At 35.3% G+C, this 27,324-nt stretch overlaps 1 protein-coding gene and 1 long non-coding RNA gene across 3 annotated transcripts in view; both read right to left on the bottom strand.

Annotated features, from left to right (window-relative positions):
* KCND2 (potassium voltage-gated channel subfamily D member 2) overlaps window positions 1–27,324 on the bottom strand; it is a 484,939-nt gene that overhangs the window by 331,277 nt on the left and 126,338 nt on the right. The gene's annotated exons all lie outside the window — the stretch shown is intronic.
* LOC134737040 (uncharacterized) overlaps window positions 1–27,324 on the bottom strand; it is an 86,042-nt gene that overhangs the window by 22,384 nt on the left and 36,334 nt on the right. The window contains exon 2 of the long non-coding RNA XR_010121591.1: window positions 1–27,324. This exon is cut by the window's left edge and continues 2,942 nt beyond it. This is a non-coding gene — a long non-coding RNA (uncharacterized lncRNA).

Raw genomic sequence — 27,324 nt, 5'->3', positions numbered from 1 at the left:
ATTAGAAATGCAAAGCAAACTTGCCAATGAAAAGTACGTTGGGCCGGGCGCGGTGGCTCATGCCTGTAATCTCAGCACTTTAGGAGGCCAAGGCGGGCGAATCATGAGGTCAGGAGATCGAGACCATCCTGGCTAACACAGTGAAACCCCGTCTCTACTAAAAATTCAAAAAATTAGCCGTGCGTGGTGGCAGGCACATGTAGTCCCAGCTACTCAGGAGGCTGAGGCAAGAGAATGGCAGGAACCTGGGAGGCGGAGCTTGCAGTGAGCTGAGATTGAGCCACTGCACTCCAGCCTGGGTGACAGAGCAAGACTCCATCTCAAAAAAATAAAAACTAAAATAAAACACAAACAAAAAAAATACATCGGCTTTTACAACAGTCTCCAAAGGGAGTAGTGCATTCTAAGGTGGCAGAAAGAAAATGTGGAAATGTGGTTAAAACATCTTAATTTAGCTTTGTCAGTTAAACTTTTAAGAGTCAATTCCAAATTAAATTGATCATCAAAATCCTGGAAACACAAAAATGTAAATCTTTTCAAAGTTCTATAAATCTGTTGGAATATGAAGAAATCCTATTTTTTTCTTCCATTTGATCTCTAGTAGATGGGAATCCCTATCTTTGAGACATAAGATAATGTTATACAAGTTAAGTTTGGATAGATTTTTATATCTTTGGGAGGTCAAAGTTTATAAAATATATTTTAAATTTAAGGATATATTATATGTTTAAGGAATTCAGCTTAATTTTTATTTTGTTTCTTCTTTCCATTTAGTGAAGCATTATAACTACATACAAATTTAATTATGTGATCTTCCAATTTCAGACCTAGAAGATATTTTCTTATTCATTTTTAAAAATACGATTAATTATTGATACACCTAGGATAATTGTGATATAATGAGGGAACTTAACAGGTGCTATTTTTATAATATTCCTTTACTTCTAAAATAAAATTAACTAGTTCTAAAAAAAAAATAGAGTCAAGATAGAAATGGGAAAATAATATAGGGGAAAGAGGAAGGTAGAAGAATCCAGAAATGTAAGAGGAAATTAAAACAACAACAACAACAAAAGAAGGGTGTAGCCGTTGAAATGATTGAGAAGGTAAATTTGCTTATTCCCCACCAGCCAGGGGAAAACGTGCTCTAGCATGGCAACTGGGCCAGGTCTAGCACATTCATGAAGAGAATAATGCCACTTCAATGAATGGTGCAGTCTACAACCAGAGAACAGGTCTTCGTAGCATGCTTACAGTACAGTGTTGCTGTGCTAAGAGGCAATGGTAGAATTCCAGTAGAACTGAGTTACAGAGAAAACCCTGTGAGGGACCTTCAGCTTGGAAAATGTCTATAGTAAAATAGTAGCTGAAGTCCTCAGGAATAGTAGCTGGAAATTAAATGGGTGATATTGGCACTGGAGTCACCACAAAGGCAGAATTCCTGTGTTTATTACAAGTGTATCATCACCGTATGTCACATTTCTGAACATATTAATTCCTCAAATATAGTTGTTGATTAAATGACTGTTCAGAAATATTGTCGCAGGCCAGCATCATATATCTGTGGCCTTGGCTACATAAGTGTTTGCACGTGCATGTGCATGTTATATTTTGTATATTCATTCCAATATATCTTTTCTAGGTGGCAAAATATTCTGTACTTTGGAAGTGAGTTGGCAAGCTGCATTTCTAGTAACCTAGACGGAAGGGGTGAGCCAAATTACTGCATTTTTCACTCCATTATATGCTCAGTTTGCACCTGTTATATAAATATAAACATAGCAGTGAAGAGCATAAGGAGAGGGAAAAGAATATAAAAATACGCAATACAAAGTAAACGAATTATGCATGTACCCCTTTGAAAAAGAACAGGAAGAGAGAAATGATTCTGAAGTTTCACTATAAAATGAAATCAATTTGTTACCCTTCTTAGTAAACTTTTCCTTGAAATATTTTTTCAGGCCAAATCTATGGTAGAGGCAGATATTAACTGTGGAAATAAACTAGCAAAATCTGGGTTGCATGAAAGCACAAACATAGCTCAATGTCAAAGCTGTGCAGACAAAAATGTCTCTTACTAATTTTCCTTAGATTAAGAGGTAGATTAAACTTGACTTCACATTTATTGTCAAGTAAACTGTTAATTTATTTGTAACTTCATTAGTTTTTACGCTTCCTATTATTTTTTCTAGTAGCTAGGTTCAAATGTCTTACAGGGGATTTGTGGACTCTGAGTATGAAGTAGAAGATGAAATCAAATCCATGCGTAGGAAGGCACTGTTCATTAATCAGGGAATACAATTTAAGAGACACTTCAAGAAACTGTACAGCTCCATATCAAATATGTCTTTTTTCCTACAAAATCTGTTCTTGGCTTCTAGAACTAGGTTTACGACCATTAACAGAAGTGAATATGACCAAAATATTCTACCACTTTAATTTGTGGTGATTGGTTTACATGGTAATGCTGATATTACCATCTTAATTAGTTGTTGCAAATTGTATCTGACAAACCATTAGATAACATATTCACTCTTTCCATAGAGATCTTTTGCTGAACCAGATTCTATACATACTTTATCTCATATAGTTTTAGTTCAATTTTATCAAGTGGTAAGTATTATCTACATTTTGTAGATGGTAATCTTACTACAGACATTATTAGTGTGCCCAGGATCACAGACCCAACAGTGGCAGTGTTGAAATTCGAATGCCAATGATCTGATTTCAAAGTCCTCTTTTAACCACTAACCTATCACTCCCTTATAGTCAAGTTTATATTAAAACAAGCATCAGATTTGTCATCAATCTCAACAAAAGTGAAAATAATTTGTCAATGTCACTGTGATAGCCAGGATTTAGAGAAAATTACAAAGTAATTAGCCATTTTCTGAGTGGCCTATAGGATAATCTACCAATTTTATGTTTTTATCCCTTTAGAAGAACTAGAGACAGTACCTTATAGCTAAACCTAATGAAAAACAAAGCACATTTGTCTTATAAAGGTTGTGAGGATTTCTCTATTCAAAAGTTTTATATCTGGTTTTGTTCGAGTTGGGTTAAAATGTTCTGATAGAAAATAAAGAAAACCACTAAAAGAAGCAGTTTGGCTTTGATAGAAAGCCAAATTTTAAAATGCCAGCAGTGCGTACCAGAACAAGAAGGGTTAGTAAACAAGGCAATAAAATGTATCATTCTGCTATAAGAGCCAGTAATGCAGTATGACTGTAATGGTTTCTTCCAGAGAGAGAAATACTTCCTGCCTGTCAAGGAATGTAAAAGAAGACCAGTTAGTCCAGCTTCAACTGTGTCCCATTTTAAATGGGGTAGATTCTTGAATTCAGACCATTCAGAGACATGGTACACAGCTTTATGGGAGAAAACAACAACGTCCAAGCATTCATTTATTTAGCTATAAACTACGAGTCTTGACTTTAAGAGGGCAGCATGCTCTTACTTTGGGAGATAGCTGAAGATGTGGAGTGACAATTAATTTCTGACATCTCCAAAGAACTGCCTCTCCTAAATTCTTGCATGAAATCTAATGTAAAAGGAAAATCTTTTAGATAGCATTGAACGGATGAATAAATCGTATTCACCTTCAACCCTTCCAGTGTTATGGTCCCAAGTTAAAAGAAGGGTGAAAGATATATTTGGAGAAGGCAATGAGACTAATCAGGGAAATTTCATAATACAGGAAGGTGAAGTATATCAATGACCTTCTGGTTTAGGAAAGGTAGCTGGAACAGGGAAGAGTGTAGCCAGAGGTCAGACACCAAGCCCTCCACTTGGGATCAAAACAATAAGGTAGTGAAAACTGCACAAATAAGTCTGGGAAAGCCCTGTTGTAGGCAATTTGCTTCTTTCTTATCAAGGTGCAATATATGTTGATCATGAGCTGCTGAGAGAAGTCCCATATTTAGCAGACAGTGACACTATATAGCAGCAGTTCAGAAATGTCTGAAGGGGGTCTCAATGCAGAATGAGACCTGGGACAGACTGCCTTGAAGTGTGCTCCCTGTAAACAAGGAACATCCTAAGCAGACGAAAAATGACAGTAAGATGAATCTACTCTGATATTCTATCTTGACTCCTGGAGTAGAAGAAAGTTTCCAATCTTGCAGTGTTTTAATGGGTACAAGAAAAATAGCTGTGTTGAGGGCCAGATGGCTGCCCTTGGAGCTACCTTCACAGACAGTGGAATAACCACACTGCCTGGGCTGTGGGTGAGAAAGCCCAGAGAAAGCAGAACAAGGTGGAGGGCAGATGGTAGAAGGTTCTGAGCCTGTTTTACAGCATCTGTGAAAGAAGAGGTAGAGTCCAGAAAACAGGATGGAAAGGATGGGGATATTATGGTTCTCCCAGTGGAGAGTTTCAGCAATTGGAGCTGCTAATACAGAATATATACAAACAAGTGGGATAAAAAAGCCTCAGTAGCCACCAATGCCAGATGCCCACAGAAAAGTTGAGAACCACCATTCCACTTGAGGGTGGAACCAGCGCAAACCCAGATGACAGGCCAGGAAGAGGAGGCCTTCGCCAATCTCATGAGGATAACTGTGTGGATGAAGGAAGAAGAAAAGGAAAAAACAGCTCAAAGTTGGATTTGGAATTTTAATTCATCGCAGATTTTCTTGAGATTCTTTGGAAATGTTTTCAAGAAAAACAACAAAAAGTTTTAAATTTTAAAAGAAGCTTGAGAACTTTATGTTCTTTTCTACCAGCCAGAATGGTAAGACTCATGAGGATACTTAGACAACTTACAGAAAGAGGGTACAGACTTTGGCATATCTGCATTAGAAATTAACAATTTCAACCCTGCTACATATGTCAGGCCCAGATGAGAGGATCCACCCCTTCACTCCTTTTTTCATATTTAGCATTTCATAAACTTAATGATTTTCCTAAAGATTTTGTAAGGAAGAGGTACTGAACAACCTTCTGCCCTTCCTCCATCCTGCTGTGTCTATACTGAATTTCCCAGCTGCCATCCTTCTGGTATGGGATCTTCAACTGCCCAGCTCTCTGAAAAGTGGCCACTAGTCCACCAGCTCCGAACACTTTTCTTGCAGGGAGCAGGTGGGCCAACACTGCTAATCCATGCCAGGATTCTAGATGGAGGGGCCTTATTTTGCTATGTAGGCTGTAATTAGCCTAGCGATTCAAAGTTTGAGAGAACAGCCTGAAATGATGACTAGTATTTGTATTGCCATAACTAAAAATGAGAATACTATATAAATCAAACTCTGGGAGTATGTGAGACTGAGTGGTTCATGCCAGATTCTCTCCAAAAGGCATTTCTGAATGGTGGCTGAAAATTAACAATCACCTATGAATCTTCAGGAAATGCAGATGCTTAGGTGTCATCAGAGAGTGTGATCCAACAGAATGAAAATATTTAAAAACACTTTCACACTGCCTTTCTCATCCAGTCTTCAAAATAGCACTGCAATGAATGTGTTCATGTTTCCATTATGCAAAATAGAAACCTGAGTTTCAGAGAGTGTTGTGTGTGTGCAGGTCACCTCAGTGAAAATGCAGAAGTGTCCTGGCCACAGACACAGCTTTTTCCTGCATTATTATCTCTAGGTAAATTGCCTGACCTTTCAGAGCCACAGTTTCATCATCTCTAGAGAAAAGGTAGTTATCTACATTTAGAATTGCCATGACATTAGTGGTAACAATGCTCAATACACATAGAAAGGACAGCTGACATTGTTGCTGTTATTGAGAGTTGAGCATCATCCCTCAGTCATATCTGACGTTAACAGAAGTGGCAGGCACTTGACTTGCATATGCTATGATTAGGAAATATAACAATGTCAAGATAATTTCATAATTTTAACTGTATTTCAGTGACATAATCATTACTGTTATTGATGCATTTTATTTTTGATAGGATCAAATACAAATACTTGCCACATTATTAATAATCATAATTATACTTCTTACTGTAACTATTACATATATTATTATTATAGCAATATCACTCCACAGTTCAATTTGTTCTCTTGCAAATCTCTGCCGATGTCACATAGAGCTCATGATTTTATGTATGTCAAATGATTACTAATGTGTGATTCTGACGGTAATACTTTTCAGAGGTATGATTTTGCCGGCAATCATCTTGAAAATGATGTTCTCTTCCCTTGGTCTTTATAATTTCTTAAAAAGTTTGAATTCATTTTTTTCCCTCTTACCTATACTCCAATAATGAAAATTTATCCAGCCTCTATAGTCATCAAGACACAAATGACAGATTTTACTCTCTACTTGCAGGTTGAGCAGATTCCTTTCATAGACACCCCTTCCCCCTACTCCTCACCCCTGATGGATATGCACCCTTCTGAAACTGTTCTTGACAAGTAAGCACCCAGTACCTCTCTGCTGTACTGAGGTATGACTGTCTCCAGCAAGCTAAACTTCTATAGTACCCAGAAAACTGCTCTTTCAACACGCACCATCACCAAGCTCTTTCTTTTTCCTTTCCCTCTCTATCAAGACCTATTATCATTAATTCTGCAAATAATTGTTGAGCACCTCCACCCTACCAGGCACTGCTCTATTGAGTCTGTTCTATTGAACCACTGGTAGTGGGTCTTCTCTTTATAAATTTTTGGCTTCTCTCAGTTTTCTGTAATTTTTAATCTCTGAGTAGACGTAAAAATTAGTAAAATGTCTGCTTATGAAAGTATGCTTCTTGCAGTGCAATATTAATCATTAATAATTATACAGTAAATATTCTACGCTAAGCACTAACTAAAGGCCTTGCATAGATTAATCACACGTAGTACTCATAACAACACAAATGTACCTCACTTTTGCCATCATTTAAAAAAAAAGAAACAGGTTTAGCAACTAGGAAATTCAGAGCCATCATGGAAAAACTGAACAGCTCTTCAGTTTTTTCTTTTTTTCTTTTCTTTTCTTTTCTTTTTTTTTTTTTTTTTTGGTAGAATAAACCTGATTCTCTAGTTAGTAAGATGAAGGGAGGGAAAAAAAAAAGAAAGAAAAAAATATTATCTTCCTACTATTTTTTGTCAGGCAGTGAGGGGCAGTGGGAGTGAAGTTTATTTAGGCCAGCCATTTTTAGTTTCCTTAATCTGGTTCCAAAAGCCTGATTGTTAGTGGAATTTTTAGATTCTTACTATAGGTTGTGACCATTAGCTTTTTATCGTGTTTTTGGTTTTTATCTTTTTCTGTGTCCTCACAGGAGAGGATACACTGGGTTACCAGCCTGCCAGATTTTCTATATATATCATGTGTAATATGTATATATGCATATATACACACATACACTCATGTACATGTAAAATATATACATATGTGTACAAATATGTGTGTTTTACATATATAACATCTTCCCCACATTGTGAATCAAAATGCTCTAGTGGTTTTGCACCCACTTGGAGGAACACCAAGAGCGGTCACATATTGGATCCTGCTGCCTGGTCAAATGGATTACAAAGAGATTCCTTTGTATACAAAAAGACTTGTAACACATTGCCAGTACAAATGAGATTGGACTATATTCTAAATATACTTAGATTTCATACAAGTTATAGACAAAGGATTTTCTTTTCTTTGACCAATTCTTTTAGTTTTATTTTTTTAAAATGCAAAAGCAATGGGAAATTCATCACCAGGCCCTTTAGCAATGCATAGCAGATGGGAATTTGAAGCTTTGAGGAATGGAGGAGGATAAAGCCACCCCTTCCTAGTAGTAGACCTTTTATTTCAGGATAGACAGTGATCCAGGTTTAAAAATGACTTGTGGGTGATATATATAGGAAGTACAATATGTTCCAATTTGACAACAGGAACAGTACTTTTTTGGAAGAAAATATAAATGCAGAGATTTGCTCATATTCAATTATATATATATTTTAAAAGACAGAGATTCAATGATACAGTGATATATTATTTCATCAACAGAGGATTTGGGTAACGGCTTCCTGACTCAATATTCAGCAGAAACCAACTGTCAGTTTAGCCAAGCAAATGATTTAACACATTATTTTTTTCCACTGAATTTCTCGCCTGCTTGAATAACTTAATGCTTTGTTTCAGCAATAGTTAAAATATCAAAACAATGGATCTGTTTGGTGGGACAATTGAGTAAATAAAAGAGTATAGCCTCTCATGGAGTGGGGTATGGATGAGGGCTACATTGCATTCTCAGAGTTGAGCCTCTGATACTCTAAGCTGTTTATTTAACCTGAATGCTGCTCCTTGCTTAATTGATAGATTGGTGAATTGGGGTCAGACGTGCCAGTGATTCTCAAGCCTGGCTGAATATAAACACCACCTGGGAACTAATAAAAAACACCCATGCAGGGTCCCCACCCAGAAAATTTCACCAGTATCTCCGTGTTGGGCTCATCTGAGTAATGAGTATTTCTAAAAACCAACCCCTGCCCAAGGTGATCTTAACAAACCGCCTGGTTTGAGAACCATTGGAACAGCAGATGCCTCTTAGGTCTAGTTCAAGGCAGAGTTTGGTTGCTGAAAGTAGCCTATACTTGAGCCACATTTTCGGGTTTTTTTTTTATTTCAAAATAATTTCTTCTTATGTTTTCTTGCTTATCAGGTTAGAAAAATGTGAAAGGGGGCTTCCCAAACACTCTGTCTTGTGGAATCATGGTAGTTAACATATAAGCCCCTTTCTTCATTATCACAATGAGGATATAACCTTCTGAAAGGCATATATCCTTGTTTACATCTAGACAAATGCTTGCCCAGATCTTGGCATTAATATGATAAAGTTAAGCTTCTACTCTCTTAATAGGATTTAGAATGAAATGGAGAGATTAATATCACAACTGAGGTAGAAAACAGAATTGACCTTTTATATTAAATGAAGGACAATCTAAAGAAGTTGTTGTATCTTAAGTAAAGTACTTGATTATCCAACAAAAAACTTTTCTTGAATCGGGCTTTTACCAAGTAGATATTTAGTGGGTTTTTTTACATGAATATTTTATCCTATTTCTAAAATAAAGGGCCATTAAAAGAAGTCTAGAATGCCCATTGTTAAATCTACACAGCAGGGCCTAGACTCCTGGTTCAAAGAAATTAAGTTTATATCCACCATAAGCCAGATCTTTTTCTCTCTTTGAACTCTGGATTCTGTGTTGTGCTGTTCCCACTGACACTGTAAATTAAACGATAAAATGGTGCATTTCCACTCTGCTTCCCATAATGATGTATTCTTAGCTGAGCTTAGGTGAGAAATTTGAATGTTTCAGAAAACCAGATTGCTTTCTTTCCTGCCTCGGGGACCAAACTGCCACAACACAGGATTGTATATCATTCCAACAAATTTATACTTGCTTACAGTATTAAATTTTGTTTTAGCCTTTTATTTCTTCTCAACAGATTTTTCACAGCCACAATACTGGAGGCTGTTTCTGAAAACTGCTAATTTTTAAAAATAGACCAGTCAACCAAATTAGCAGGATGACTGAGGGAGAACTTTATTAGGCAGTGAGCAGCCGTAAGGTCTCAATAAATCTTTTCAGTCATCTGAAAAAATGAAAAGCTGGGAGAAATGAGGGGGATGGGGCATGATTAGTTCAGATTTATTCTAACAACCAAGAAAAAGCACATGTATGATTCTGTATAAGTCTCTTTGAAATTTGATTTCCACAGACTAAACTTTTTCTTGCCTGAGGGGCACAATATTTTCTGTGATAACACAGATTTAGGAATGAGATGTCCTATCTATTTAAGAGGTATTTATTTTAAAATATTTATCAGGACTGACCTGAGCTTTTCTGATCTGTAAGCTTTCTAGGCTGGGTGCAGTGGCTCACACCTGTAATCCCAGCACTTCGGGAGGCTGAGGCAGGTGGATCACTTGAGGTCAGGAGTTTGAGACCAGCCTGGCCAACATGGTGAAGCCCCATCGCTACTAAAAATATAAAAATTAGCTGGGCATGGTGGTGCATGCCTGTAGTCCCAGCTACTTGGGAGGCTGAGGCAGGAGAACTGCTTGAGCCCTGGAGGCAGAGGTTGCAGTGAGCTGAGATTGTGCCACTGCACTCCAACCTGGGCAACAGAGCAAGACTCTGCCTCAAAGGAAAAACAAGGCTTTCTAAATACCTGCAGCATATATAACTGATTATAATTATTTTTAATGTATCTGCTTTTTTTTTTTTGCTAGTCTATGAGTCCCTCCAGAGAGGGTATATTTATTTCCCTTGTATCTTGCATATGATAAGCACTCGATAAACATTCAGTCTGTTGAAATGAGGGTTGTACTTTTCTTTGAAAGCATAATTTTCCTTATTTTAAAAGACGTGGCTGTCTTCTCTGATTGTGAGAGCAATACACTGGGTCAGGCATATAGTAGGCACTCAGTAAATGTTTACTGAATTGAACTGATTGTTTGCCATGGAACTTTATCACTGGATCAATACATACTTACTTGTTAAACCAGCTTTTATGAAAAACATATATGTAATACTATGAAAGTCAATTGCAGGAGACTAATCTTATCTGGAGTGTCAAGGGAGATTGCTATGAAGAAGTGATTTTTGAGCTATGTAAAAATGATAGCTAAGGGTGGTGGCAATGGAGCTACACATGTGTGAGTAGGGGTGCCCTTGAAGTAGAGGCAAAAATATGTGCAAAGGCTCTGAGACAGATATAGGTTTGGCACATTAAACAGCTGATTAAAGGCCAATGTAGCTGGAGAATGAAGTGGGGCAGAATGGTTTTAAGAAATAAACAGGTTAGTAATAATATTAGCTTTTCAAAACTCTCTCTGGCTGTTATATATGTATAAAAAAAGAACTCTAAGAGAAGATATGGGCAGGTTACAGAGAACATTATTGATACTATTGAAGCAATGTTGGCAAGAGGAGATAGACGGCAGCTGTACTTGGGTGTCATAATGGTAGAAATGTGGAGAAACAGTTATTCAAATATCTCTGGAGGTAAAATATATCAATATGGCTTCCTAGTGGATTGGATAAAGGGTGAAAGAAACAAAGACATTCAGAATGACTTCTTGGTTTCTGATTTTGTAAACGGATGGATGGCTGTCCCTTTCTTTAAAAATGGAACACACAAGGAAGGTAGGGGTGTAGTATTGTGTAGCTTTGGACTTAACTGAATTTGATGTGCTTCTGAACATCTGTGACAATATCTAGAAGACAAAGAATATATTCCTTTGAAGGTCAGGAGAGAACTGGACTGGAAATATAATCATGGGTCACAGGCACGAATGACAGGTTTTGACCTAATGCCATTCATCAAATTAGTTGGTCTGGAGAAGACTACAGAATGAAAAGGAAAGGAGCGCCCAGACTGAGCCTAGAAGATCCCAACATTCAACAGAAAAGTAGAGAAAAACGGGCAAGCAAAGGCCTTGTTAAAATGGGTGCAGACAGGTAGGAGCAGAACAAAAATTTACCTTGGTATAGAAAAAAATAAAACAGTGTTGCAAGAAGGAAGTTGTGGTAAAGTAGGCAGAATACCCACAAAACTTTTATTGGATTTAATAACTCTGGGATAAGGAGTGGATAGTGCAGATGCAGGCGGGGGTATGACAGCAACACTTTAAGAAAGTTGCTTTGAAGAGCTCCCTGTAACTTTATTTGTCTCCCATATAAAATTGAAAGTTTTTACAAGAACTTCTTTTTTTGTGGTGTTTTTGTTTTTGTTCAGACCAGGTCATTTTCAGAATGAAGGGAGTAATAGGGACTTGGAGTTTTGTAGAGAATAGAGCAAGCTTGAAATAATCTTTTCAGAGGGTAGGAGAGACAAAACATAGTATGATTACATGGCAATGTTGACAGTCCTGTCAAAGCTAACAAATATAAAGTAGTTATAGTGGTAGTAGTTTAACGTACATTGTTATTGTTACTAGCTAAGCTACGCTGCACTGACATAGGATAGAAAACACAGATAGCTGACTTCACTGGGGGTTGATGATTTTCTTGATTGGAAGGCCGGAACTAATGGGGCAAGGGAAATTGGGATATTGACATGTACTTATTGACATACTGATCCATGTAATCTAAGCTGGTTAAGAAGGGAAAAGAAGTCAGAAGGGAAGGGTGAGAGAAGCTAATGAATCAGGAAAGGCCTATGATGGTAGTATGAAGGCACCAGATGACATGATGAAGTGGAAGAATAATTACATGTGGATACTTCAACAATCATACTAAGGGATGAAGAGAGGCCGATGACAATGGAATCAAGGAAAAAGTGGCGACAACAAAATGAAAGAATGATCGTATGGGGGAGGGTACTTCAAGAATCAAAGTTGTGCTACAAAGTAAAATGCTAAATTAGTGATTTGCAGAGATGACATGATATTTGATAGGTACTTCAAGAATCAAAGTTGTGCTACAAAGTAAAATGCTAAATTAGTGATTTGCAGAGATGACATGATATTTGATAAGTACTGAGCATGGCTGTGAGACTGCCTGAAATGTAGCAGAGAAGCTTATGAGAGATAAGATCAAAATGCTATACAAGGTTCTAGTAATTATGCTATCATAAGACCATTCAGTTTAACATGCACCAACAATTATGGAAGGAATTGCATTGCAGAGGAAAACTGAAACATGTATAATCAATAAATGTTAATTAAATGATCCATAATAACAAAATAGTCAAATGGGAGTAATGGTAATTGGACAATTGGTAATTACTTTTTGACAGTTGACTGAAAAATTTTTTGGAACAATCTTAAATGGCTTTTGATCCAGGTGAAAAGTAAGATAATCCATTTAAACTCTTTTCAAATATAGAGTATCATAAATTTTCTGCCTCTGGAATCACACTCTCTGTATAAATTAACTATTATAGTGTGTCTTTTTTGTCACTGTTTGTTTTAAAGCATGGCACACTTATACCATTCTCAAAATGAAAAAATCATCAATAACGATAAAATGAGATGAAATGATCCATGAGTAGAAAGTTTTATTTGTATTTTCTGTTTTCTTTTTCTAGCACTAGAGACTTATAACCTCATCATCAGACTTAACATAAGAGGAAAAAAATGAACTTCAGTTTAATAGATTAACTTACTGTACATGTTCTGAAAAAAAAAAAAAAAGAAAATTGCCTTAGGAAATATCTGAAACATAATCAATTGGTTTAAGGACTAAAACAGTGCCATACATGCTAATGCCATAAAAGCATCTCGGAAACATTGATTCATCTAAGCCTTCCATAGAAAAAAAAAAAAAATCCTAGTAAGCCAATGTTAATCAGCTAACAAGAAACATTTATTTAAAATATGCAGATAGGAAGTGTCTACTAACAAGCAGTAACATAAATTTCTCTTTTCCAATCAACTACAAAATCTTTTTTTGATTTTTTTTTATAAACTGTAGTACAATGCTGCTTTAGAATTTTAAGGACAATTTGCATGAAAAGGGATTAATTTGTTACTAAGCTATAATAAAAAATATATAATCTGTTTGTTTACATGTGTTATACTGAAAAGTTTGAGATTATTCTTTCTCTAGATTTATGTATGTGTATACATAAGTATGTATGCCTATGTACATATATTTTGAACACAAATATTGATATTATATATCAAAAATTAGAAAAATTAGCCACATATTTTTTTCTAATAATATACAAAGGTAGATATAGGTGAACAAATTAACCCAGAAGAAATTATAGTTTAGTTACTATTTGATGACTCTGCCGAAAAATAATTTTAGTTAAAAAATAATTTATCTAAATGAAATATTAATATTGGGTGCTGTAGATAATCTAACCATAGTCTTCTCTAATTCTTCAACGTTTTATTATGCTAAAATAGTACCTTATAATTTCAATAGATTGCTTAGTGGATTTCTATTAATTAGCCACTATCAATTACATCAATGTTATGAATACTGAATCTTCTTTTAAATGTCTTACTTCTTAAATAAACATTCTTCATAATTACAGTATTGGGAAGGTGGTGCTAGTAGTCACAATATCTACTTAACACATATAATATCAAAATTCTACTGCAAGCAACTGCCACATTTTCATTAGTTAAGATTTCAACAAAACTAACTAAAAGCTGAGAATTTGCGTTTAACATGTGAACACAAGAACAAGTGATCTGGAGTAAAGTGATCTGCCAGTAAGGGAGTGCTGGCAAAGCTTCCTGGAAGGCTGTAGACTTTAAAGGGCTGCTGTTTTAGCGTGGCCTAAAAAATCTTAAAATGGAAGCACTAGGAGTTTGGGCTGGTGTTCCAGAATAACATTCTACCAGAAAGCAAAACTGATGAAATTTCCTGAGAAAATTAACAGCTCCCAGACTGTGTGGAGAAAGCATTCTGGAATATATTTCAAACACTACAGCTTCAGTGAACATATAGCCTTACTAAAAGCTAGCAATACAAAAAGGCTTGATGACCACACAGGGTGGGAAGCTCAGGGTTAGAGGAAAGTCAGCCAGACAATTATTTTCAGGCTGAAAGGAAAAAAGCAGAAATAGAAAAGGAAAACATATGGAGGAACAGGAGGACTGATGTAATAAAAATACTATATGTAATTTTTTAAAGGAGTAAGAAAGGTGGAAATAATGAATTTGAGTCCAAATACAAAAGTAAAGTCTTGAAAACAGATTAATTGCCAGTTTCATAAAGTGTAGTGATATTCTTAAGCTCTCTGCAATACATATGAAAAGGAAATGGCACAAGACCTTTACAATGCACGAACAGAACTGAGACTAACTTAAGACTGAGAATAATCTAATCATAAGAAAACCATTCTGAATTTTCAAGAGAGGAACCTGTGTGAAGCTTATATTAATGCAATAACTCTGAATTTATTTTGCATTTGTTTGTTTGATTTAAATGTGTAACTTCTCAGTGACTCAATTATAAAGTTTAGCTATAATCCAATTAAGCTATTATAAATTAGTCCCTTTATTATGAGAAAATTGAACAATCCTAGTGAAGCCTTCTTTTTAAGATACTTTTGGACCAGATGGAACACGAGTAAAAAATAAAATGTAGTACAATATTGTTTGAAATGAATATATTAATGAAAGCTTACATGTCTGACCATCTGGTTGCTAGATGGTGCTTAGCCAGGGATAAATACATCCACATATACATCTTGAAAGATGCAATTAGGTACATGAGTTGCAAAAGTCCTATTTGGTAGACTGAGAGGAAACCCATGTAGTCAAAAGAGCTAAGACTCACAAGGCCTAGGCACTGATTACTATTTCCATAATATTAAAAACTGTACTATATTTCCAATACTCAATTTCTTCATCTGTAAAGTAATAAGTAATATAGTTTACAGATTACATGATGCTCAAGAATGTACTGTGAAAGTTTTGGAGTAAAAAACAAATATTAGTTGTTATGTTCTTTCTAGTGTATTTTCATATACCTTCTGTGTATTGGTACTTATCCTTCCTCTTCTTACAAAGTTTTTAAATTATGTATTTCCTTATATTTCTCCCACATAGTCACTCAAAGTGTAGATCTGAGTCCCCTGACATCAGGCTCTCATTATCTATTTTCCAATTAATTTTCCTAACTTGATAGAAAACTATAGTTATAAAGGAAATATTTCTTCTTTTAAACTTTTGTATCATTGTTAAATGTGAACTGAAATGTATTCAGGCCACCAAAATCTGGATCTGAAGTAAAGTTCTAGAAAAAAAGTCATGGCAAAAGAATAGGTTGAACTAGTGACCAGGTATCAAAGAAAGTAAAAATGAAAAAAAAATGACATTTCCTCATAGAGTCTATATAAATGATCTTTAAGGATAGTGGACAACTGAAAATTTAAATTAAAAAACACCACTTATGGTAGCATCTAAAAACATGAAATGTATAGAGATAAATTATTAAAATGCTCAAGATTTTTACATTGAAAAAGACAGAACATTGATGTAAGAATGTAAATAAGACTTTTGCACATTGATTTTGTATCCTGAGACTTTGCTGAAGTTGCTTATAAGCTTAAGGAGATTTTGGGCTGAGACGATAGGGTTTTCTAAATATACAATCATGTCTCCTGTAAACAGGGACAATTTGACTTCCTTTTTTCCTAACTTGGAACCAACCTGAATGTCCATCATTGACAATCTGGATTAAGAAAATGTGGCACATATACACCATGGAATGCTATGCAGCCATAAAAAAGGATGAGTTCATGTCCTCTGTAGGGACATGGATGAAGCTGGAAACCATCATTCTGAGCAAACTATTGCAAGGACAGAAAACCAGACACTACATGTTCTCACTCATATGTGGGAATTGAACAATGAGAACACTTGGATACAGGATGGGGAACATCACACACCAGGGCCTGTTAGGAGATATACCTAATGTAAATGACGAGTTAATGGGTGCAGCACACCAACATGGCACATGTATACATATGTAACAAACCTGCACGTTGTGCATATGTACCCTAGAACTTAAAGTATAATGAAACAAAAGAATTAAAGAAGCATAAATAAATGTAGAGATACACCATCTTCATGGATTAGAAGACACACTATTATGAAGATACTACTATTGGTGATCTACATATTTAATTAAATCTCAATTAAAATTTCAACATATTTTTATAGAAATTGACAAACTGATTCTAAAATTTACATGGAACCAAAGAACCTATAATAGCCAAAAAAGAATTTTAAACAATAAGAACATAATTAGAGAAATTACATTATTTCATTTAAAGACATAACATAATACTACATTGTAAAAATAGTGTGATGTCATAAAGACAGGCATATAGACTGATGGAAAACAATGCAGAGTTTGAAAATTGACCAATATACATTTGGTCAGTTGATTTTCAACAAATGGCAAATGTATACTCAATAAAAAAAGATGATCTTTTCAACAACTGTCACTACAATAGTTGGATGTAATATCCATGTGCAAAAAGGAATAATAATAAATCTTGACTTTTTATCTCATATCACATAAAACTAACTATAAATGAAGTATAAACTTAAACATAAGAGCCAAGATCAAAAAATTATGAAAAACATAGATTTATGTGACTTTGGATCAGGTAAACACTTCCAAAATAAGATTAAAAAGCAAAAATTTTGGGCCGGGCACAGTGGCTCACGCCTGTAATCCCAGCACTTTGGGAGGCCGAGGTGGGCGGATCACGAGGTCAGGAGATCGAGACCACAGTGAAACCCCGTCTCTACTAAAAATACAAAAAATTAGCGGGCGTAGTGGTGGGCGCCTGTAGTCCCAGCTACTCGGGAGGCTGAGGCAGGAGAATGGCGTGAACCCGGGAGGCAGAGCTTGCAGTGAGCCGAGATTGCGCCACTGCGCTCCAGCCTGGGCGACAGAGCAAGACTCCGTCTCAAAAAAAAAAAAAAAGCAAAGATTTTGAAACAAAAAATGATAAACCGTAGTTGATCAAAATTTTTAAATTTTGTCTTAGGAAGACTTTGTTAAGAAGATGAAAAGCAAGCCACAGATGGAGAAAATATTTGCAGAACATGTATTAGATAAAGAACTTGTATCTAGAATACATGAAGAACTCCTACAACTGAATAATTATAAGGCAAACAACCCAATCAAATAAATGGTCAAAAGATTAAACATCATTTTGACCAAAAAAAGCATGGCCAGAAAACATGCTTGTATATGATTGTATATATTATTGTATATTATCTAGCAATCTCAGATATTTTATGAAGAAAAATATGAATATGTCTACAAAAATGTTTATCAGTGTTCACAGAACCATAGTATATAACATTATAGCCAAATGATCATCAGCTAGTGAACTGATAAACAATCTGAGGTGAATATTACATTGTAACTTTTTTTCATATGAAGGAATAGGGGCACACAGTGGTTAAATATCTTTTCCAAAGTTCTTTACCAAGAAAGGGACGATGCTATAAAACCAACCAAGATCTCTCTGACACGAACGCCTTGTTCTACTATGCCACATCATTTCTCAGCAGCATTCTGTTTTCCAAATTGGAATAAATCGCATATGTTTCCTTGGTCTTATTAAAATACGTAGCAATGACCCTGAGACTTACATAGAAAGAGCAGCATGTGCATTTGCTCTTATCGTGACCTCCCAGCCTCCCTCCCTCTTAAGAAACATGTACAGAGTAATACTTGACATATCATTGTCTCTTTTTTTCTAATACTTTTTTCCCTTATGGTATTTTTGCGCTCATATAATGTAATTTAAATAATCCACATATTGCATAATCAAGTCACCGTGTTTGGTAGATAGTGGTCTTCAAATACATACTATGGAATTATTTGAAGAAACAAATCTATATAATAACGTCAAGAAGGAGGGAAAAAGAGTACCCTGTCTCTGATTCTGTCCCTCAATAAGTAAGAACATTGGATTCTGTGTGTGTGTGTGTGTGTGCACGTGTGTGTGTCTGTTGGGGGGCAGGGGAGTGTTGATCACAATGACTCCTGAGGGAACAATGGAAGTCCCATTTTGAATTGAACATTAATAGAGCATACGACAACTTCTAAAACACCATTTGCATAATTTGAGTCTTAAACTTTTTGTTGTATATTTCTTTTTCTCAGATCATACCCTTGGTGATCCTTCTGTCTTGAGTATATGGTCTGTGTAGGCATTCTCATCATTTCCCCTGTCTTTACATGTTATATGTTGTGGTATAGTAGTGACTTACCAATCTTTACCTCTAGCTATAATAAGATCTTGCTCCATGGCTCGAGATATATGTCTGAATTATCTCTTAGTTAGATTCCCCTGTATGTACCATTAGGACCTCAAAATTGAAAGGACAACAATTTAATCTTACTGTTTGTCTTCCCGCACTGTTCCTAACCCACATCCCATTCTGCTCCTCTTTTGTTCTCCAAAATTGATCAGTGATGATATTTTCCATTTAGTATTTCGAGCTACAAACTCAACATGTATTCTCAATTCTTCCTTCTCCTTCACATCCCTTCGATCATCATGGGTTTAAAATTATATTCCCTAAATATTTCTGGACTAGACATTTTCTCTCCATTTTACCTGACTCAGCCTTGGTGCAGGCCCCCATTTCTTAAACATGTGTTGCAAGAGCAAGAGCCTCTTGGCTTGTCGCCAGAATAACTTTTTGAAATTATAAATCTGATCATGATTTTCTTCCTAGAATCATTCCTTGACTCATCTTCACCTACACAATAAAGTGCAAACTTTTCAGTAAAACATCTACATCTCTCCAGCCTCATCTTTCATCTCTTAACTCTTCATATAGTATGCTTGAGAAATGTAGAATTATTTCATATTTCTGGAAGACATGAAGGCATTTATGTTTTTATATGTTTATGTTTTTATAATATGATTATAATTTTATAAGGTTTTTATATTATATTATATTTTTATATTATAAGGTTTTTATACTACATAATAACTGAATATTTACATAGAAGTTATTACATACCAGACACCGTTAACATGCTTTATATGCGTTATAAACTTTATGGTAACCATCTGGAGTTGGTCTTAGTTTGTCCATTTTACAGGTGAAAAAACTGAGGCACAGGAAGGGGAGTACATTAGCCAATAGCACATAGCTGGTTAGTGATGGAACCAAAATTCAAGCATCAGTGGTCTGGATCCAAAGTCCATGTGCCTAAACACTACAGTATGCCTGCCTCTCCCTTTGGAGTCTTATTATTGCATGCATCAAGTGTTGTCACACTTTTGGGGGGTTTGTTTATAACTACACTATGAGCTCTTTCAAGATAATGTCTACTTCTTATGTATCTCTACGTTCTTACTCTCTAATAAAACTGTTGGCACACAATAGAGCTAATAAAACTTCTTCACCTTCCTGCTCAACAACGACAAAAAAAAACAGTATTTCCTAAGTTTTGTTCTATGTACACATCTATGGTGTGGGATGATTCACAGGAAAAATATTTCACATTCAAATGTGTTTGGGGGTTCATCTGGTCTCTGTCTTCCTCTTGGACTTTCACAATGCACATTAATACAACCACAGCCCCATGAAGGTGTATTATAGGAAATTTTTTTTTCATTGAGAATTTCCCAAATATATTTGAACTTCAAAATCTCACTCATGCCCTTACTGCATTCCCGAGGAATAGCTATCACATCTTATGAAACTACTGTTTTGAAGACTGTGCTCTGTGAAATTCTGATTTCAGAGATAAAGACAAAATCACATAGCCAGGCATTCAAAAGTCATCATATCCTGACTCTAAGCTAATTTTCTAGTTTTTCTACTCTATACAGATACCCTTCATATAGCCATGCTCATTCTTATCTTAAAAAAGATCATTTTACTTTCTTATGCCTCTGCCTTGGCTGTGGGCATTTCTCGCACTTCTTAATCCTAGAATGACTCTCTGGCCCTGTTTCCATTCTTCATTTGTCAGCTCAATTCCTAACTTTGCATTAATGTGCATCTCACCTCTCCAGTGAAGCAATCTTTTCTTACGAACTCCTTTAGCAATTATTGCCTACATCACTAACTTTGCTATTAATCAGCTACTGCTGTGTCACATATTTCTATTGTTGACAAGAAAGGTTATTTAAATTATTAGTGTGCATGTGTTTTGCTTTTGAAAAAAAGTCATTAAATTCTATGACCTGAATTCTCCCCATGTCTACCCAGGGCAGTAACTATTGGAAGCACACCATAAAAGCCTGATATTTTGTCGTTCCTTCCAAACCAGCAGAAGAGATTCACTAAAATCACAAGCTTCATTGAATATTAATGCAGTGAAAGAAAATTTCATATGATTGAGAGTTTACATCTTTTATGTTGTACAAACTAGGTTGATTTTGAGATTACTAGAAGAAAAAAGTGTGTATTTTAAATACACCACTTTGAATTTTATTTGAAATAATGATCCTTTTGATGGGGAAAGTTTTTTTCAAGAAGTAAAAGTAAATTGTGTCCATTATATTTAACTATTGGTGGGCCATACTTATTCACCAGATATCATATGCCTCTCTGGTTGCCCTGGGAAAAAATATATATATTACATTAAAATATTTGTGATGAGAATTGAATTCTAAAGTAGTTCCTTTATACCACCTTTATAAGACAAATGTACCTTCCTGAAAACACATAACTGAGAAATGAAAGCTACAAATTAATTTTCCTTTTTTAAAAAATCACTAACCAATACCTACTATACCATGGCAGAAACCAATAAATACTCAATGCAATTTATAGTTTCACTAGCATATGGAATTTTCCCAGGAGCTTTCCTGATGTCTAAACCAATACCACAAAATGTATTGAATACTCCTACCTTCATTCTACACTTAATATCTGTCATGATTTTGCCTTTAAAAAGACAAATTAGTCCTATGATGACAAGTAGTTCAGTAACCACCTGACAAACAAGGTTTTTAAAAATATCTGTTCTCTTAATTTTGATTTTGATGTGACATCTATAGTTATAAATTTTGCAGATATAACCTTATAACTGTGTGCATGTGAATGATATCTTTTAGTGCTTATTTACCCATTTTTACTTGAAACATTTATGGAAATATACATGGAAATGTGTTATTTCTCTAACATCACGGAAAAATTATTGTATTTTAAACAAGTCATCAGAATAAGACATGATCTTTCACTAAGATGTGTTTTCCATAACTCTTTCTTGTTTCTAAACTTCAGTCGTATCAGTATCAATCCCCACTATTCAGTCCACCTGGACCTGTGGCACTATCAGTCACTCCTGAAGAAATGTCAGGAGAAGACATTAGAAACTCAAGTGGGATTCACCACATTAGATATCAGCAGTGACAGGCTTTGTAAAGTTGGCTTGAACTAGCACATGGTAAATGTTAGCTTTAAAATTGAAAATGACGAATGATGGACTGGACTTAATTTAACACAGACTTTATTACTTGCATTGGCTTTTAAAAGACTAAACCTGTACTAGACATTTTTAATTCTGGCCCCTTTGAAAAAAATGTAGATCTTTTGCTTCCTTAAGATAATTGATAAAATATAAATGGAAGTAGTTAAATCACAAATCTGACAATTTTTCTTCATTATCTTGTTAACTGCAAATAAACAACAGCATCCAGACTTTGTTAAATTCATTCCCAAAGGGATTTTCTATAGAGTCAAATGTGACTTTGGAGTGACTGAATCTACTTGTGTATGGTAATTATATTATCTATCTTTACATATATAAAATGAGGTACCTGATTTTATCTGCAATGCCCATTATGATACACAGCATTTGTTATTTGCTCCATCAATATTTGTGAAAGAGAAGAAAGGGAAGGAAGGAGGAGGAGCTACAAAAGAGAAAAAAAATTCACAAAGGTCCCCCAAAAAAATCAATGCTAATAAAAGAAAATCCTAGAATTTTCATCCTGTATCACACACATCAAAAATGAATCTAAGAAAGGTTAAGAGTAACACAGGTTATTACTGGCAAAGCTGGATTTAGAACCCTAGCCTGAATCACAGGCTCATGCCCTGATAGAAGTTTGCCTTCCAACGGGTATCAGGACTAACAGGAAACAAGCACTTCCCTGGCCTAATGTATCTGTGTAGTTTTTTTCTTTTTTCCCTCAAAATCTATGAATTTTTCTCATTTTCCTTGCTTTACAGTATTTCCTTATCTTTTAAACATGTTTAGATAATCCAACAAGCTATAAACAGCTTTTGTAAAAATAAAGAAATGTGACATTAAGAGATGTCACAAATGTAGAGATATTCAGAATATGTTGTATTCAACCAGTAATGCTGCAAAGGTTGGAAAAAATGACATGTACTAATGAAACCTATGGCACTAATGAGAGGGTCTGGTGTCACACAGTATCATAAAATCTTCCCCAAGGTTCATTACTAAACCATGATGATAATGTCATTTTTAGTAAATTCAGGAGTGACTCATTCCTGGTTGACAGGTAAGTACAGATACTGTTAAGTTACCTCTAAAGCTCTGTCAGTAAACTTGTCAGAAAACAAAACAGAATGTCATTATTAGGAAAACAAAAAAGCCCAAACTCTCCAGTTTTTTTGTCTTAATAAACTGAAATTTTATGTATGGTTTCTGCTGAAATGTTAATTTCCAAGCATAGTTTTAATGAATATGCTTTACGGAAAAAAAAAAATCATGTCTGTATTTTCACAACAAAAATCCTGAAAATGATTTATTTTCTTCACTTTAGTCTCGATGTGCAAAAATACCTTGAGATTCTTTAAAAAAAAAATCTTGATATTTTAATTTATTTGTTTATAGGCAGAAGAAGAATTAAATTTCTATTTCACTAAACAGAAAACAGTCATTGTTTATATCTGGAAAAAGCTTTTTAAAATGTCACTCTGATCAATAAAATTAGACATATGTGTTGTTATATAATTATATAACTGTATTTTCTTCTCCAAAATTATTTACTTGTATTTCATGTTGTTTTAATTAAATTAAAATTTTGAATGTGAAATTGTTTTCAATTATAAGTCTTACACTAAAAAAAATCACTGGGCATGGTGGCTCACGCCTGTAATCCCAGCACTTTGGGAGGCCTAAGCAGGTGGATCATTTGAGGTCAGAAGTTTGAGACCAGCCTGACCACACGATGAAACCCTGCCTGTCTTAAAAATACAAAAAATACAAAAAAAAAAAAAAAAAAACAATGAGCCGGGCCTGGTTGCCATCGCCTGTAATTCCGGCTACCACGAGGCTGAGGCAGAAGAATTGCTTGAACACGGGAGGCAGAGGTTGCAGTGGGCCGAGATCGCACCACTTTACCCCAGCCTGGGTGATCCAGGGAGACTCTGTCTCAAAAAAAAAAAAAACAAAAAAAAAAAACCATGAATAATAAGGTGATTTGACTAAATTTCTGGGCCAATCTGTAGCTGCCATCTCTTCGGACATCTTCTTAGCTGGCAGAGGGAGAAGAGTATCCTCCACAGTCACAAATTCTCTCTTTTAGGAATTTGGAATTGGGATTAAGATATTATAATTTGGTTTGGGTTAATCCCTGGAAGGGAGAATTTGTCAACTCTTGGGAGCTTGGGAGCTTTGGCTAAGTCATCTTTCCATATGGACAATGCAGGAGAGAAAGCTAGACTGTGGAAAGCGAAAACATTTAAAGTTCAAACATATTGTTATGTAAGTTCAGTATCTTCTGTATTTCCAGTTATGCTTCCCAAGTTTACTTATTACATACTGGTCCCATTATACATTCTTGGCTTAAAGGATTGAATATCTGTTCTGTCACTCAACAGTAATAATATAAAGAGATTTTAAAAGAAGATGTTTAATCTTCATTAAGATTATAACCTTATCTACTGCAAGCTCCTTTGGTCTAATCATCTATTCAAAATATGTAGATTATGTAAGAAAACTATGTCAAAAAGATAATATAAAATTAAATATTTGCAGGTTCATTTTAAGTCCCTGGGAACATTTTAAGAAATACACTGGAATTTATTATCAAAGTTCTTCCTGTAGGAAACAAAATGAATCATCTTTGGAGGGAAATGAAAAATTTCACTCTCAGGTACAGAAGCATATAACTAATACTCTTAAAATAGCAACTAGCTTGGCAATGACCAAAGAAAGAAACTACTGCAACATTAATCCACATAGTGTAACTGACTTGATACTGCCTCCTTCAATATCTTTCAAATCTTAAGATAATATCCACTATCGCCTGCTTCAACTGAGAAAAAAAAAAGTTAAAAAAATTAAAAACAACAACTCTTAGGTCGGAAAATAAATGTTTATCGTTTTCAAAAGCTGGAATGCATTCAGTTACTACAATCATTCCGTTACGCTCCCCGTTCTTTGTTTTCTTAACATCTTTTTTTGTCGGGGAAGGGATGCACACGGGAAGCTTCCTTAATTTAAGTTCCTTTCATCTGAAGATTTCAAAAGCTTTGCTGATGGCTATTATTTACAGTAGCTGAGTAAATGAGAGCACGGAGCCAATGGGAAGCTATAACTATTCTATAAATGAATTACAAAGCAGTAGAATCTTGTTAAAACAAGTCAAGATGTGAAATGTCTTAGGCATTCTGCTTCATTCTGAACTCATTTTCCATTTGTTACAGCAATTCACCATTTTGTCACCCTTTTCTTACATTCTTATAACAATAACAATTTTGGTTACTTATTCAGAAACATTGAGCCATTGGGCCCTAATTTTGTTTTCAGAAATTAAGCCCAGCTGATGTATACCAATGTGGATATACTTAAAAAGAGTGGTGGGGTATGTATAACAGTATGACATGCAATTTCAGTGTGCTTTAGGATAAAAGTTATTCAGAGAAAAAGAAAGGATAGAAAAATAAGTCTTAGACTCAAAATTGATGGAAAACTGAATAGAGGACAGTGCTACTACAGAAAAGGGATAGAATACCTAACAAAGCAAGTCTACAACAAGATAATTTTGGACAGAAGGCTACTAAGACAACAGATGAGGAGAGGAGTTGTGTCAGAGGCAGAAATGTGTGGCTAAAGATGGAGGGAAAAGGACTGACCCCTTATAAATACAGTAACATTTCTAATAACGAAATATCTATCAAAGCTTTTGAAATCCACAGCTCCCATACCTGGTCAATCATCAGAATCACCTAAATAGCTCACATATATGGATTCCCACTGTGTGTTCCCTAGAAATACTGATTTAGTAGAACTGGCTCAGAGTTCATAAATTAGTACGGTATTTTTAAAAGGTTTTATGGTGAATTAGAAAGTATAAATGTTTTAGATCTAACTTTCCACAATGGCCAGTACCTCAAAAGCATATCTAACTCTAGGAACAGCACATACTTCCCTAGTTGCCATTTACTAACGTGAAAAAGGCAGCTTAAAATAGGAACTGTAAAAAGACAGGTTTGTCTTGAGATTAGATGTCACACTCAGGCCGTTTTTTGATGTCAGTACAGCTGCACAGTCTGTATCTTGAGATGCTACCCTGCTATCTGTCCTAGATTTTTTGCTCCCTGCTTTTCTCTTGGTTTGAACCATGGGATAGTGACACCAAATGCAGTCCAATTGGAACATTGGATCCACAGGCTGTCCTGTAATCTGTCCATATTACCAAATTTTTCTTTTACCTTCTACTCATGCTGACCTCACAAATCTAAGAGGCACAGAATCAGAGAAGTTAGAGCCACGAGTTTTACCAGAGTGCCCCATGGTCACTTTAGGTCTTCTTCTTCTTCTCTTTTTTTTTTTTTTAATAGTACATGCAGTGCTCATTTAACTTGACCCTATTTATTCACAATCAATTAACACTTAATTGCCCAAAGATTTGCTAAAGGTTATCTGAATCAAGGTTTCTTGATCACATTAGTGTTATTTATATCAATATTTTTAAAGAGTGATCTTTGCTCCAAATCAGAAACACTGATGTCTTTGTTAGATGCACAGTCACAGACTGCATAGCCTACTGAATTAGAATCTATGTGTGCAGGAGTTAGTTATCTGCACTTTAAAATTAAGTTCTGCACATAACTTTTATGCACATTAAAGTTTGAGGATTGTTGGTAAACACAGTGGTAGTTTAATTGATTAAATAATTATTTACTTTATTAATTGATTTCACAAACAATTTGTTGCTTTCTAGGTGCCAGTCATTTAATAGGCTATGGGAGTATAAAGACGGTTTGAAAAAAGTGTATTACATTCCAGTGGGAAAGACAGACAAGTCAATAGATACACATGGAAAGGTGTTACTTTCAGTTCTGGTGATTCTGAAAAGTTGTTTGATAGCTGAGCACTTTAGTGACATGACTTTGCTTTATTGGAGTATGATTGCTGTTTATAGTGAAAAAAAGTCATAAAATACATTTTTCAAAATTTTCTACAAGGAGCCTAAAGTACTCCTCCTTATTGTAGAACCCTTTTGCATTCAGATATTTAAATATGGCATATGGGTTAATATACAAATTGTTGTGTTCAGGTGTAACCTAAAAAGTCAAAACAAAAGAGCCATGTTAATAGTCAAAATGCTTTGACCCCTATTGTTGCTGCTGTTCCATAAGGCATTATAACATGTTTTGAAATAATATAATTGAGTTTTGGTGTTTCATGGACACAATGTCACTGAAATTTTAATTTATAAAATTAGCTAGAGGCCGGGTGCAGTGGCTCATGCCTGTAATCCCAGCACTTTGGGAGGCTAAGGCAAGAGAATCACACGAGGTCAGGAGTTTGAGACCAGCCTAGGCAACATGGTCAAACTCTGTCTCTGCTAAAAATATGAAAATCTGTCAGGCGTGATGGCAGGCACCTGTACTTCCAGCTACTCAGGAGGCTGAGGCAGGAGAATTGCTTAAACCTGGGAGGCCAAGGTTCAAGCCGAGATCACACCACTGCATTCCAGCCAGAGTGACACAAGGAAATT

This window comes from Symphalangus syndactylus, chromosome 6, assembly GCF_028878055.3.
Source record: "Symphalangus syndactylus isolate Jambi chromosome 6, NHGRI_mSymSyn1-v2.1_pri, whole genome shotgun sequence".
Lineage (NCBI taxonomy): Eukaryota > Metazoa > Chordata > Mammalia > Primates > Hylobatidae > Symphalangus > Symphalangus syndactylus.
Note: the sequence above shows the minus strand (reverse complement) of the source record. Positions and strands in the feature narration are given on the sequence as shown.